The sequence below is a fragment of the Ranitomeya imitator genome, chromosome 2, assembly GCF_032444005.1.
Source record: "Ranitomeya imitator isolate aRanImi1 chromosome 2, aRanImi1.pri, whole genome shotgun sequence".
In the NCBI taxonomy this organism is placed as follows: Eukaryota; Metazoa; Chordata; class Amphibia; order Anura; family Dendrobatidae; genus Ranitomeya; species Ranitomeya imitator.
The window spans coordinates 639,187,208-639,202,107 of record NC_091283.1 but is presented as its reverse complement, the minus strand read 5'-3'; the positions used below and the strand labels follow the sequence as shown (position 1 = coordinate 639,202,107).

General features: G+C 41.6%; 1 protein-coding gene across 2 annotated transcripts in view; it reads right to left on the bottom strand.

Annotated features, from left to right (window-relative positions):
- The window catches only part of LOC138665355 (NACHT, LRR and PYD domains-containing protein 3-like), a 205,238-nt gene extending 200,234 nt beyond the window's left edge, over positions 1–5,004 (bottom strand). The window contains exon 1 of one of the 2 annotated variants that reach the window (XM_069752756.1): positions 4,871–5,004. The gene's annotated coding sequence lies outside the window, so the exon portion shown is untranslated. The remainder of the gene's footprint in view (positions 1–4,870) is intronic. The other variant, XM_069752758.1, reaches the window with a different exon arrangement.
- Between the last annotated feature and the right edge of the window lie 9,896 nt (positions 5,005–14,900).

Here is a 14,900-nt window from a genome sequence, read left to right as displayed (position 1 = left end):
GGGTTCCTCAAGGATCAGTCCTAGGCCTCTTCTTGTTGTATACTGCCCCTATTGGACAAACAATCAGTAGATTTGGTTTCCAGTACCATCTCTATGCTGATGACACCCAATTATACACTTCTGCTCCTGATATCTCGCCTGCCTTATTAGAAAACACCAGTGATTGTCTTACCGCTGTCTCTAGCATCATGTCCTCCCTCTATCTGAAACTAAACCTGTCAAAAACTGAACTCCTCGTGTTCTCTCCTTCTACTAACCTACCTTTGCCTGACATTGCCATCTCCGTGTGCGGTTCCACCATTACTCCAAAGCAACATGCCCGCTGCCTTGGGGTCATCCTTGATTCTGACCTTTCATTCACCCCCCACATCCGATCACTGGCTCGCTCTTCTTATCTTCATCTCAAAAACATTTCTAGAATTCGCCCTTTTCTTACTTTCGACTCTGCAAAAACTCTTACTGTTTCACTTATTCATTCTCATCTGGACTATTGTAACTCTCTACTAATCGGCCTCCCTCTTACCAAACTCTCCCCTCTCCAATCTGTCCTGAATGCTGCTGCCAGGATAATATTCCTCACCAACCGTTACACCGATGCCTCTACCTTGTGCCAGTCATTACACTGGCTACCCATCCACTCCAGAATCCAGTACAAAACTATTACCCTCATCCACAAAGCACTCCATGGCTTAGCACCACCCTACATCTCCTCTCTGGTCTCAGTCTACCACCCTACCCGTGCCCTCCGCTCCACTAATGACCTCAGGTTAGCATCCTCAATAATCAGAACCTCCCACTCCCGTCTCCAAGACTTTACACGTGCTGCGCCGATTCTTTGGAATGCACTACCTAGGTTAATGCGATTAATCTCCAATCCCCACAGTTTTAAGCGTGCCCTAAAAACTCATTTGTTCAGACTGGCCTACCGCCTCAACGCATTAACCTAACGATCCCAGTGTGGCCTATTTAAAAAAAATAAATAAATTGAAAAAAAAAAATGAATGTTCTCATTCACTTTATGCAGTTAATAGCCCTCTGTGTCTGTACTGTTACATACTTAGGCAGTTAACTGGTTCAGGCAGCTTTACATGAACACCCGAGCCTTACACTATGGCTGGTCCGAATAACTATAGCATTTGTTACCATCCACCTCTCGTGTCTCCCCTTTTCCTCATAGTTTGTAAGCTTGCGAGCAGGGCCCTCATTCCTCCTGGTATCTGTTTTGAACTGTATTTCTGTTATGCTGTAATGTCTATTGTCTGTGCAAGTCTCCTCTATAATTTGTAAAGCGCTGCGGAATATGTTGGCGCTATATAAATAAAAATTATTATTATTATTATTATTATAAGGATGCATGCGCAGAATCATCAGAGCTTTGATCTGATTAGGTACTGATGATGCACACACATAGCAATAATAATAATAATAATACTGTATTAATCATACTAAGTATGTAAGTATACGCCTTTAAACTGCGATGATAGGATGGTGAATGTAGCTAATGGACAGCACGGTCACCAATGATGCACATTGGCACATGCGCGTGCGTATCTTTGACGCAATCTTATTGGATAGCAAGTAATTAATAGAAATACCAGTATCTGATGACATGGATTGTGGTGTCTAACGTTGAGAAGAGGTATTGGGTATTCTACTTTTGAAGCTATAGTGCAGGAGATATGTATAAATGGATTTATCCAATTATCGGCACCATCATCTGTTAGGTGACTTCTCATTGGTTGACAGTGAGAAATAAACAATACTTATTATCTTGGTTCCAATTGGATATGCTTAAGTGAACATTGAATTGATTTGAGCCAATCTTAATTAGCTTTAGTGGTTTTGCACACTCAATATTTAATAATTATCCTCTGATGGCTACTCTAGCTAGTGGTCTCCAGCTATTAATTTAGGTAGGACAATTGTTAGGATAGTGATAGCTAATATAGGAATCTAAAAGAATCATCATACAGCAATACCACTTCAGTGTTTTTAATTAATATAGAACATGTTTATTAAATAAATTCTAATAAAAATCAAGTTTTAATCACAATATCCCTTAAATTGGGTCTATAAACCCTCAGCTGAATTTGTTAATACAAGTTTTCATCCCTAAAAGATTTTGTTACATATTTAGTTGTTTGTTAATTATGATATGGTGCCCCAACAGATAGTATGCTGGACCCCAGTGACCACACACACACACACACACACACACACACACACACACACACACATTTTGATGGTCCTTACTGCCTCACCACACATAATATGATGACCCCACTGCCCCCAACAGAAATTGTATGATGAAACCCACTGCCCCCATACATTATAATGGGCCCTACTGCCCCCGCACATTATGATGGACATCGCTGCCCCTCTACACACACAGCATGATGGACCCAACAGCATCCCACATACACTCACACACAGTATCATGAACCCCACAGCCCCTACACATACAGTGTTATGGATCTCACAGGCCCCTACACAGTATGATGGCTCTCAGAGCCCCCACACACAGTATAATGGACCCAATGGTCATCTTTTCTCCCCACATATAGTATGATGGACCTCACTGTCCCTAGCATGCAGTGTTATGCCTTTACAAATATGCTGACTTGGTCAGTTCACAGTATGGACTGAGGCTCCACCCAGCAGGTGTGATCTAATGACATCATCACGCCTGCTACGCTGACATTGAGTTGCACAGGGTAAATGGTAGAAGAGGGAGTAAGATTGTATTCAATGGTATGTGCATCCACTGTATATGTATAGGCACGGGGAACATGTATGAAGCTGACTCAAGGTTCTATGAGACCCTATCAGGTTGATTAATTCTATTTGAACAATCTTTTTGACAGTGAGGGTGATCAATGAGTGGAACAGGCTGCCACGACAATTGGTGTATTCTCCTCCAATGCAAGTTTTCAGAGACTGGATAGACATATCTCTGGTTTAGTGAATCCTGCTTTGAGCAGGTGGTTGGACACGATGACCCTTGAGGTTCATTTCAACTCAAAAGGTACCTTCACACTCAGCGACGCTGCAGCGATACCGACAACGATGTCGATCGCTGCAGCGTCGCTGTTTGGTCGCTGGAGAGCTGTCACACAGACAGATCTCCAGCGACCAACGATGCCGGTAACCAGGGTAAACATTGGGTTACTAAGCGCAGGGCTGCGCTTAGTAACCCGATGTTTACCCTGGTTACCATCGTAAAAGTAAAAAAACAAACACTACATACTTACCTTCCGCTGTCTGTCCTCGGCGCTGTGCTTTCCTGCACTGACTGTGAGCACAGCGGCCAGAAAGCAGAGCGGTGACGTCACCGCTCTGCTTTCCGGCTGGCCGGTTCTCACAGCCAGTGCAGAGAAGCACAGCCCCGGGGACAGACAGCGGAAGGTAAGTATGTAGTGTTTGTCTTTTTTAACTTTTACGCTGGTAACCAGGGTAAACATCGGGTTACTAAGCGTGGCCCTGCGCTTAGTAACCCGATGTTTACCCTGGTTACCAGTGGAGACATCGCTGAATCGGCGTCACACACGCCGATTCAGCGATGTCTGCAGGCAGTGATGAAATAAAGTGCTGGACTTTCTGCAGTGACCAACGACATCACAGCAGGGGCCTGATCGCTGCTGCGTGTCAAACTGAACGATATCGCTAGCCAGGACGCTGCAACGTCACGAATCGCTAGCGATATCGTTCAGTGTGACGGTACCTTAACATTCTATGATTCTATTAGGTTGGGGAAAATGGCTGCCCTCTAATGCTGTACGTAACCATGACATATTTTTCTGATGACCACTGGAGGATCCAAATTGATTTTCTGTGGTCAACTGACTATCTAATACGTTTGGTAGTTACACACAATTTGCCACAGAGGTTACTAAAATGAATTAGATTTGCGATGACTACCAATTCATTCTAAAATTGATCTGATCATTTGGTCAACAGCTACCCGACATGCATATGCTCCTTTAAGGAAGGGTGGAGGAAGCTTCTGCTAAACTTGACTTTTGCAGCGAGAATATAAGGATTTATTGTGCGATAAGTCCCAATACACATTAGCTGGCAGCTAAACCCATCCATCAAAATTTCCATTGAGTTAACTTTACTGTTTCCAAAACAATGCAATGTAATGTAAGCTGTGATAGTGGCAGGATTACCATTTGATTTTATTTATTCCAGTGATAAAAGGTACACAAAATTATTACATAATAAAGCCTATTTTCTGTTTATATGAGGTAACAGAAGAACTTTTACTAAAACTAAAATCTGACAGCACACAATACAGGAACATCGTCCATGTATTGTGTTAGGCTACTTTCACACTAGCGTTAACTGCAATCCGTCACAATGCGTCGTTTTGCAGAAAAAACGCATCCTGCAAAAGTGTTTGCAGGATGCGTTTTTTCTCCATTGACTAACATTACGCGACGCATTGCGACGGATTGCCACACGTCGCAACCGTCGCGCGACGGTTGCGCCGTTTTTCGGCCAACCGTCGGCCGCAAAAAACGTTCCATGTAACATTTTTTGCAGCCGACGGACCGTCTTTTCCGACCGCGCATGCGCGGCCGGAACTCCTCCCCCACCTCCCCGCACCTCACAATGGGGCAGCGGATGCGCTGAAAAGCAGCATCCGCTGCACCCGTTGTGCGGCGGAGGCAACGCTAGCGTCGGTAACCTCGGCCCGACGCACTGCGACGGGCCGGGCCCGACGCTAGTGTGAAAGAAGCCTTAGTATCCCACTAACATTCATATGGGCAGCCCATGATCTGTAAGACAATATTCAGAGTATACCTTCATGTAGACAATATACTGTATTACATAAAATATCAAACATTATATAATCAAGAAGACCAACCTTTGATGGTTTCTTTATATCAATCTGGAGGCAGACAATCTATACCTGTATCTGACCATATCCAGGAATATGTCAAGTCCCATTACAGCTCTGGAAAAGGAAACTTCTGATCTGAAAAAAGTCTTAGTCTGTGTGCTGGAATTTGTAACACAGATCATAATAAACGTCTTCCTCTTTAATGAGTCATCAGCAAAATCTGCAACATTGCGGTTTTACTGTGATAACCCCAGCACAAAGATGAGAAATGAGTTGCAGAAAGGTTTCTGGGGATAAACCAGTCAATATCTTAGATATGGGGACCTGACATCAGAGACCACCGAAAATAGAAACAAACTAGCAGCAATGCTGAGAAGATGCTACTGTATAGTGTCTCCTCTTATCTTTTTTAGTATTAAAAAAAATTTACATTTTTAGAGCAATGACAACATGAGCATCAAGAGCATAAATATGAATAAATCCACGAACCAGGAGGAAAAAAAATAGCACAATAATATCCCTAAGTTTAGAAGCTATAATGCTTGGATCAGAAGAGCCACGGCGTGTATTGTGATCCATGTTTGGACCGACTTGCACAAACGTCTTAAGCGTGTCATCATTTGTGTTTTTTTAAGTCACTTTCCTTTTAGTCTTGAGATATTCGCTGACGTTTACTGCACCAAATTAATAAAAATTATGCACGTGGTTGATGAACTTGGCCCAATCAACCGGTTTTGAGAATCTTTGTGCAAAATGTCACGTTTAGTGAAGCGTTGCAAATTATGAAAGTTTTGAAGAAACATGAATAAAACTATACCTGGGGGGAACCTGATTACAATTGCATCCTTTTTACGAATTTGTAACATTTGGAATCACTAAACTCCAACCACAAAGCAGTAAAGAAAGAAACACAGGCGAGAACATATAAAATAAACTTAAAAAAAAATGCACAGATAGAATAATGAATTTGGTGCAAACAAGAAAGGGTGCACAACACATAAAACTGGACAAAAAACTGTCGCAAAGGCCATAATGAATCAGAGCAAATTCCAGGAGGGCCTGTCTGGTTGTGGGCTGCCATGTCTGCTACGTTCTCAACAGAATCAGTGTTCTCAAGACACCCATAATGTTAAAAGTTGTGACAGAGCACAAAGTCACTGACTCCGTCACTTACCCCAGCAGGCCACAGGTATCATTAGAAATATTGGTCTTGTAGTAAATCTTGCTTTCCTCCATACAGGGTAATATTAGCAATATATCCCATCTGCTGCTTGGCGACGGGGACAGCATTGGTCTGTGTGATTTTAAATCCCAGGGCTGAATTTCAGTCCCAGTCCGTACCTGAATTGTGGTCTATATGCCTAGAGTCGTATTACATTTGGACCAGACACCAGGGCCGGACTGTCCATCTGGCAATTCTGGCAAATGCCAGAATAGCCTGTCTGGCCTTGGGCCGCCTTCTCTGCTAGGTTGTTAACAGAATCAGTGTTCTCAAGACATCCATATTATTAAGATTTGTTGTGGAGCACTAAGTCGCTGACTCCGTCACTTACCCCAGCAGGCCACGGGAGTCATTAGAAATATTGGTCTTGTAGGAAATATTCCTTTCCTCCATCCAGGGTAATATTAGTAATATATCCCATCTGGGGCTCAGGGACTGGGACAGCATGGGGTCTGTGTAATTTCAAATGCCAGGACTGAATTTCAGCCCCAGTCCCTACCTGGCAGACACCCAGGGCTGGACTGGTCATCTGGCAATTCTGGCAAATGCCAGAAGGGCCTGTCTGGTCATGGGCTGCCTTGTGTGCTACGTGGCTAACAGAATCGGTGTTCTCAAGACACCTATACTGTTAAGAGTTGTTATGGAGCACAAAGTCACTAACTCCGTCACTTACCCCAGCAGGCCACAGGGGTGGTTTGAACAATTTGGTATTTGGTTTGAGCAATCATTCTGCACTGACAGAGTCCCTTTAACCCCTTTAACCCCTAAGGTGGTTTGCACGTTAATGACCGGGCCAATTTTTACAATTCTGACCACTGTCCGTTTATGAGGTAATAACTCTGGAACGTTTCAACGGATCCCGGTGATTCTGAGACTGTTTTTTTTGGGATATATTGTACTTCATGATGGTTGTGAAATTTATTCGGTATGACTTGTGTTTATTTGAGAAAAAAAATTTTTTTGCAATTTTCCAACTTTGAATTTTCATGCCCTGAAATCACAGAGATACAGTATGCCACACAAAATAGTTAAATAACATTTCCTACATGTCTGCTTTACATCAGCACAATTTTTGAACTAACATTTTTTTTCATTGGGAAGTTATAAGGGTTAAAAGTTGACCCACGATTTTTCGTTTTTCCAACAACATTTACAAAACCATTTTTTTTAGGGACCACCTCACATTTTAAGTCACTTTGAGGGGTCTATATGATAGAAAATACCCAAAAGTGACACCATTCTAAAACCTGTACCCCTCAATGTGCTCAAAACCACATTCAAGACGTTTATTAACCCTTCAGGTGCTTCACAGGAATTTTTTGAAAAACAAAAATTAACATTTAACTTTTTTTTCACCAAAAATTTACTTCAGATCCAATTTTTTTTTATTTTGATAAGGGTAACACTAAAAAGGTACCCCAAAATGTGTTGCATAATTTCTCCTGAGCATGCCAATACCGCATATGAAGGAGAAAACCACAGTTTGGGTGCACAGCAGAGCTCGGAAGGGAAGGAGTGCCATTTGACTTTTTGAATGCAAAATTTGCTGGAACAATTTGCGAACGCTATGTTGCGTTTGCAGAGCCTCTGATGTGACTGAACAGTGAAAATCCCCCACAAGTGACACCATTTTGGAAACTAGACCCCTCAGGGAACTGAGCTAGATATGTGGTTAGCACATTGAACCCCCAGGTGCTTCACAGAAGTTTATAATGTTGAGCCGTAAAAGTAAAAACAAATCACATTTTCCCCACAAATATGTTTTTAGCCCAAAATATTGCATTTTCAGAAAGGTAACAGGAGAAATTGCACAATACAATGTGTAGTGCAATTTCTCCTGAGTACACCGATACCCCATGTGAGGGAGAAAACTATTGTTTGGGTGCACGGCAGGGTTCGGAAGGGAAGGAGCGTCATTTGACTTTTTGAATGTAAAATTTCCTGGAATCATTAGCGGACACCGTGTCGCGTTTGGAGAGCCCCTGATGTGCCTAAACAGTGGAAACACCCAACAAGTGACCCCATTTTGGAAACTAGACCCCTCAAGGAATGAATTTTGATGCATGGTAAGCACCTTGAACCCCCAGGTGATTCACAGAAGTTTATAACGTTGAGCCATGAAAATAATAAAATCACATTTTCCTCACAAAAATTATGTTTTAGCCCCAAGCTTTCAATTTTTCTAAGGGCTAGTAGGAATTTTTTTTACAACAAACTGAGGTCCATTTTTTCCTGAGTGCGCCAATACCCTATATGTAATCGAGAAATATTTTTCAGGCACACTGCAAAGTTCAGAAGGCAAGGCGCACCAGATTTTACGGTTATAGTTTGCAGGTGCCATGACCCACTCGGAGAGCCCATGAGGTGCCAGAACAGCAGAACTCCCCCATAAGTTACCCCATTTTACAAACTACACCTCTCAGTGAATTTATCTAGGGGTGCAGTGATCATATTAACACCTCGGGTGTCTCACATAATTTTACACCATTGAGCAGTGAAGAAAAAATAGCTACATTTTTACCATCAAAATTTAGTTTTCACTCAAGAAGTGGGTAAAAATGGCACCAAAATTTGTCCCACAATTTCTTCTGAATGTGGCAAAACCCCGCTTGTGGCTGTACAGTACTACTTAGCCATACGGAGAGACTTGTGAGGAACAGGGCGCTATTTTCCTCCTGAAGCGCATATTTTCCTAGAAGTGTTTGCAGACTCCATATACAGAGGCCTTAATTGCTAGAAGAGTAGAATCCCCCCTCAAGTGACCCCATTTTGGAAATTATACCCCTTTGGGAATTTATCTACAGGTGTAGTGTTGATTTTGACTCTATGGGTATTTTCCAGAAACAAGCAGCAATGAATGTTACCGAGTGAAAATTGCAAACTGCTATTGTAGTGATCAGAACATTATGTCCAGCACGTGCTTCTGGAGGCATGCATCTGTAAGTTAGACGGGCTCTCATCACTGAAGAAAGGCCAAACATGTGGACACTATATATGGTTTAGGTACACTGTGGAGCTCCGAAGGCATCCAGTTCACAGAAGCCATGGTCTCCTGTAACAGAATTAAAATAATAACCAACAATATTCCTTACCTGTCCACTGAGAAAATAATAATTTATTTGTCCAAGCCGAACTGAACCTTGAAAGGTTTGCTCATTTCTATACATGACATCAGATCTACACATCCTTTGCATTTTGTCAACCAGCTTCATCAGGTAGTCACCTGGAATGGTTTACAAACATTCTCAAAGAAGTTCCCAAACACATTTGTTTGCTGCTCTGTCTATACTCTTCAGTCCAACTCATCCCAAACTTCTTAATTTGGTTGAGATCAGGTGATTGTGGAGGCCATGTCATCTGATGTAGCACTCCATTCTTCTACTTCTTGGTTACATAAGCCTTACAGAGCCTGAAGGTGTGTTTGGATCATCGTCCTGTTGCAGCACAAATGATGGTCCCACTAAGTGAAAACCAGATGGAATGGTTCTGGAAATAAATCAGTAAGTACTTACTTAAGGCATTATTTTGATAACTACACCATAACATGATTTGAATTTGTCGTGCATGTTCCCAAATAAAATTTGCACGCATATTGCAAAATATTGGGGGTATATTTCTAAACTAGCCCCCTGAGATTATTTTTTTTTTACCATACTAACTCCAGTATATCTGTACTAATTACGTTCTTGCGGTTGTCAGTAGGTTACACACATTGGTCTATGGCACACAATAAGAAGACTTGGCATTGCCCAAGCACTTTGCCCCATGTTGCCAATACACTATAAGCGTATTTATTACGCTATTTGTATTTCTGATTAGTTATTTCCTTATTTAACAACTACAGTGCCACCAGTCAATCCAAAAGGCTAATAAACCTGAATATTTAAGAAAGAAAAAAGTGTAGTTTTGTCTTTCTTAGGAGAATATTTATGTATGTAGAATTATTGGGAAAATTTTAGTGTGCAGAATTATTATGCAACTAAATGAAGAATGTAAATTTTCCCACATAAAATGTTTGTTTTCATCTACTTATGTTAGAGTACCCAAACAACAGAGGGGTGCTGTTTTCCCTCAACGTAACTCTATCTTTAAGAAGAGCCCACAAGTTCTCAATAGGGCTTAAGTCAGGTGAGGAAGAGGCAATATGATTATTCTTTCATCTGTAAGACCTTTACTGTCTAACCAAGAAATGGAGCACTTCAATGCACACGATGGAGCATTGTCTTGTATAAAAATCAAGGTTTTCTTGAAAGATGCAGACATTTTCCTGTACCACTGCTTGAAGAAAGTGTTTTTTAAAAACAGCCAGTAAGTTTGAGAGTTGATTTTGAGAACATCTTCAACCTGAAAAGGTCCAACTAGCTCATCTTTAATAATACCAACCCTTAGCAGTACCTCACCTCCACTTTGTGGTCATATGAGTGGAAGTGTAGAGCTGTGTCCATATCTGATCGTGCAATGGGCCCATCCATCTGGTCCGTCAAGAGCCACTCTCATATTATCAGTTGATAAAACCTTTGATAAATCTTCAGATGTTTCTATGTTTCTTGGCCCAGACTTGACATTTCAACTTCTGTGACTTGTTCAGTGGTGGTTGGGTTTCAGCCTTCATTACCTTGGCCATGTTTTGAGTACTGAACACCGTGTACTTCTGAGCTCTCCAGGGAGATTGCTGTTCTGGAATATGATAGCATTGGAGGATAATGGGTTTCTGATTACCTCATGTTTGATTCATCTCAAACTTTTAGAAGTTAATGTGCATATTTTTTTCTCAAAATGTTTTTTTGCAACTCTCCTGGCAATTTACAAAACCTTTGATGGCTTTGTGATCATCCCCAATTTCAAAAGTGCTACATAGCTCTCTAAGACTTGTAACATTTTTTGTTTTTTTTTCAGAGTCAAGTTTACACAGCTTGGAGTTGGAAAATCTGCATAAAAATGAAAATATGGTAAAAATATTCACTTGCCTTATAATTGTGCACACAGTGTACTACCAAACACAAGCCACAAGTGGCCTCCTTTGCCACCAGCAAGCGTATTAGTGGTTAAGAAGCAAACGGCATTATAGAATATATGATGCATCACTTGTCTCAGTCACAGCACCGACACAGTCAGTTTGAGTTAGTTTTCTGCAAACAATGAAAGTACATGAAAGTGTGTCACTGGACTGTTATTAAACAGGCTGTTGTTTACTACCGGTAATCATCTATTTCTATGGTGAGGAACCTTTGATACTACTTAGGCAATGTGTACACATAGCATTTTTGCAACTTTTTTTTCTGCTGCCAAAACCTCCTTTCTTGGCAGTAAAATTAATTAGTTCAAAGCGATATTAGCTGCGTTTTTTTGGGGGGCTGTAGATTACATGTGTGGTTTGTCCACAATACGTGTTTAATAAAGTTGGTCATATTCATAAAAAATGCACCAAAAAAATGCTGCAAAAAATGCAGCAAAACCTGTTTTTGCAGTATTTTTGCACTTTTTTATTGTGGTGAAAAAATGCCCAAAAATGCAGCAAAAATGCTGAAATGCTGCAGTTCTCAAATTCAGCCAGGTAAAAAAAAAAACAAGCGTGTGCCTGTGATTGCTGAAATCTCATAGTTTTTGCTGGTGCACTAAAATGCAGCTTCTTATTGTGTAAAAAAAATGAAAAATGCAGCAAAAGTCCTGCATGTGAACATAGCTTAAGGCTGTGTTTTAGGCCGTATAATACCGGTACTGTAAAAAGCAATACCAGTGTTATCAGTGTTTTGGATCAGTGTGCAATCAGTATGCCATCTGTGTGACATGAGTGTGATATCCGTTTTTTTCCTCCAGTGTGGCTTAAACAAATCATTTCCAAAGATTCTCATATACTTTGCAGTCTTAAACCCGTACATCATAGGAATGGCACATGGATGCTCTTCAGACCTTTTTGGGGCATCACAACCATGGAACAGACCTAGCATTACAAGGTGAACTGGCTTCTTTCTTTACTTTGATGCAGTTAGTTGCTAATCCTTGAATTAATTCTACATGTGATGGGAAGAACACCCACACCCTAACAGGCAATGAGGGTGAAACACAAGGCTGTCAACTTCATGATTGATTCTCCCTGTTACGTGGAGCACTTACGCTACGTAGGTATTAGGACACCTACACATTACTTCTCCAGAAGCTTTTATGACCTCCCACTAAAAACATATAGCTTTTAATATAAAATTGGTTGCCATTTTTTTTGTTAAAACACTCTGCTTTTTTTCAGGGAGGACTTTCTTCAAGATGGTTTGTGGGAATTTTTGCCCCTTCATCCAGAAGAGCATTTGTGAGGTCACACCCTGATGTTGGATGTGAGGGACTGTCTTAAAATCTCAAATTCTTAGTACAAGTTCATCCCAAAGGCATTTGATGTGGATGAGGACATTGCTCTATGCAGTTAATCAAGTTATTCCACACTAAACTCGCCCAACCATGACTTTCTGCTTTGTGTACTGGGGTACAGTCAAACTGGAACAGAAAAAGGTCCCCCAAACTCTTCCCAATAAATAAAATGGACTATAAATAGTCTATAAATATATATAAGTGGACTAGGCCGACCCCTGAAACTCTGTCCCATATCATTATCCCTCCTCCATCAAACTTTACCGTTGGCACAATGCAGTCAGGCAGGTAACGTTCTACTGGTAAATCCAAATCCAGATTTATCTATTATATGTCAGATAGAGAAGTCTGATTCATCACTCTGTAACAAGGTGGCAAAGGGTGGTAGTCATGGGCGAGTTCATTAGGACACAGTCAGTGTGCACCCCGGCCATTTGCACACAAACAGACAAGTGAAGTTCCAGTCCTGTGGTACAGTCAGTTATCTCCATCATACACCGTCTCCAGCCGCTGGGGATGAGCATGCAGGAAAACACCACAGTCCACAGTTCTGCCCCAACGAGAAAACTTTACTATGACAATGCAATGCTTCTTGCTCTGTTCTTGCAACTCCATGAGCCGGTCCAGCATCACCAGCTCCCATATGGGTTTGGGAGCCACAAAAGTCCTTCAGGGAATAGTCCCACAACTCTAGAGCCCGTCCACACTGCCTGGCAGTCCTTGGCAGCTTGTATCTGCCAGGCTGGGGTACTTTCTGTTCTGGGCTAGGGAGAGGTCTTGCCCTGGGCAAAGTGCCCAGAAATTCCTTCCTTGTCAGCCTGCTGGACTGGCCCCCTTTTTAACTCCTGCTGTCCCTGAACTAACTATGTACATATGAAGGTACATGTCATATACAACACATTACACATAAAGCAGTACATATAAAACATCGCACATAAAACTTAAGGGAACCATCAAGGTACCGCATGGGATCAGTGTGAAGGAGAGAGGAGGCAACTGAGGTTCTCCAATACCTCCTTACAACTCCACAAAACACTAATGCTCCAGATTCCAGTGGTGACATGCTTTATACCCCTATATCCAATGCCTGACTTTGTGCTTTGTGGGATAAGTCTTACATGCAGCTGCATGGCAATGCAAATCCATACCATGGGTCTCCTGGCACAGTTTTTGTGTTTAGGTTAATACCAGAGGAGGCTTGGAGCTCTGCAGTTACTGAATAATCAAAGTATTGGTGACTTTTATACACCCTGTACCTCAGCATTCCGAGAGCCAGGTCTGTAACTTTACGTGGTATGGACTGACTTGTTATAATGGCGACATCCTATTACAGTAACACACTGGAAATCAGTGAGCACTTTGGAACAACCCGTTCTTTTACTAATATTTGTAAAGGTAACCTGCATGGCTAAAGGATGGCTGGATTTTATAGATTTTTTGAAATGGGACTGAATGAAAACATTAATGTCCATTAATGTATGTGTATAGCCGAATGTGCAGCTGTCTAGTGCTAGTTAGCTGCTTGATTATGCATCTTTACCAGGGAAAGTTATGGTCATCAGCAATTGTGTTAAAGGTCAAGCAGTTTTGCATGTAAACGTGTAGTATTCCTGGCAAAGTGGCAATGTCCATTTATACTACATGATATGAAATCACCTGTCATCTTTGGCCATTATTTCATGTTATGTGACACATTTTTAGAACTACCTTGTATTGTGCACAACTCTCTCAATCAAGAGAAAGTGAGGCACAAAAAAAAGAGGAAATAGAGAATACAAAAGGGGTTGTCTATTAATATATTTTTCTGTATGGTTGTGCAATTTTCTTCCTATTTCCCCTTTTTTGTGCCTTGCTCATGCACTGATGTCCTCACATTAAGGCCGGGTTCACATCACGTTTCAGCTACATGTCAGTAGCTCCATCGTGACTTCCGTCTGAAGCCCTTAAAAAGGCAGTTGACCACGTTTTTGCACATACCTCAAAAAAAGCAGACCCTGACAAAAATTAGGATAGACAGAGCACAAAGAGACTCACTCAGCTTCATTAAAGTCTTTGGCCTCAACGGCAGATATGCCTGACTCTTTTGTTTGAGGGCTTCAATATCTAATTGAGGGGTGCGACACCTGGCACCTTTGCCGATTGGCTGTTACAAGTGACAGATACAGCCAGATGTTAGCAGTTGAGGAACTGCACTGTACAGCTCCTTCAAATCTATGGCGGTCTTGGCCGTGAACTGCACATCCTCCTCCTATTGTTTTGAATAGTTGGCAGATGTGTAGTACTTGGCCACAACCATTATACAGGTGTCAGAGCTGTGCTGTGTAGCTCCACAACTGAGACACTGCCGACTCCGGGAACAGCTGATCAGACACTGATGACCTATCCTACGTATAGGCCATCGATATAAAAGTCCCAGACAACCTATTTAAGTCCAAAGGGTTGCATGCTGAACTTGTAATGTGTGGATAGAAT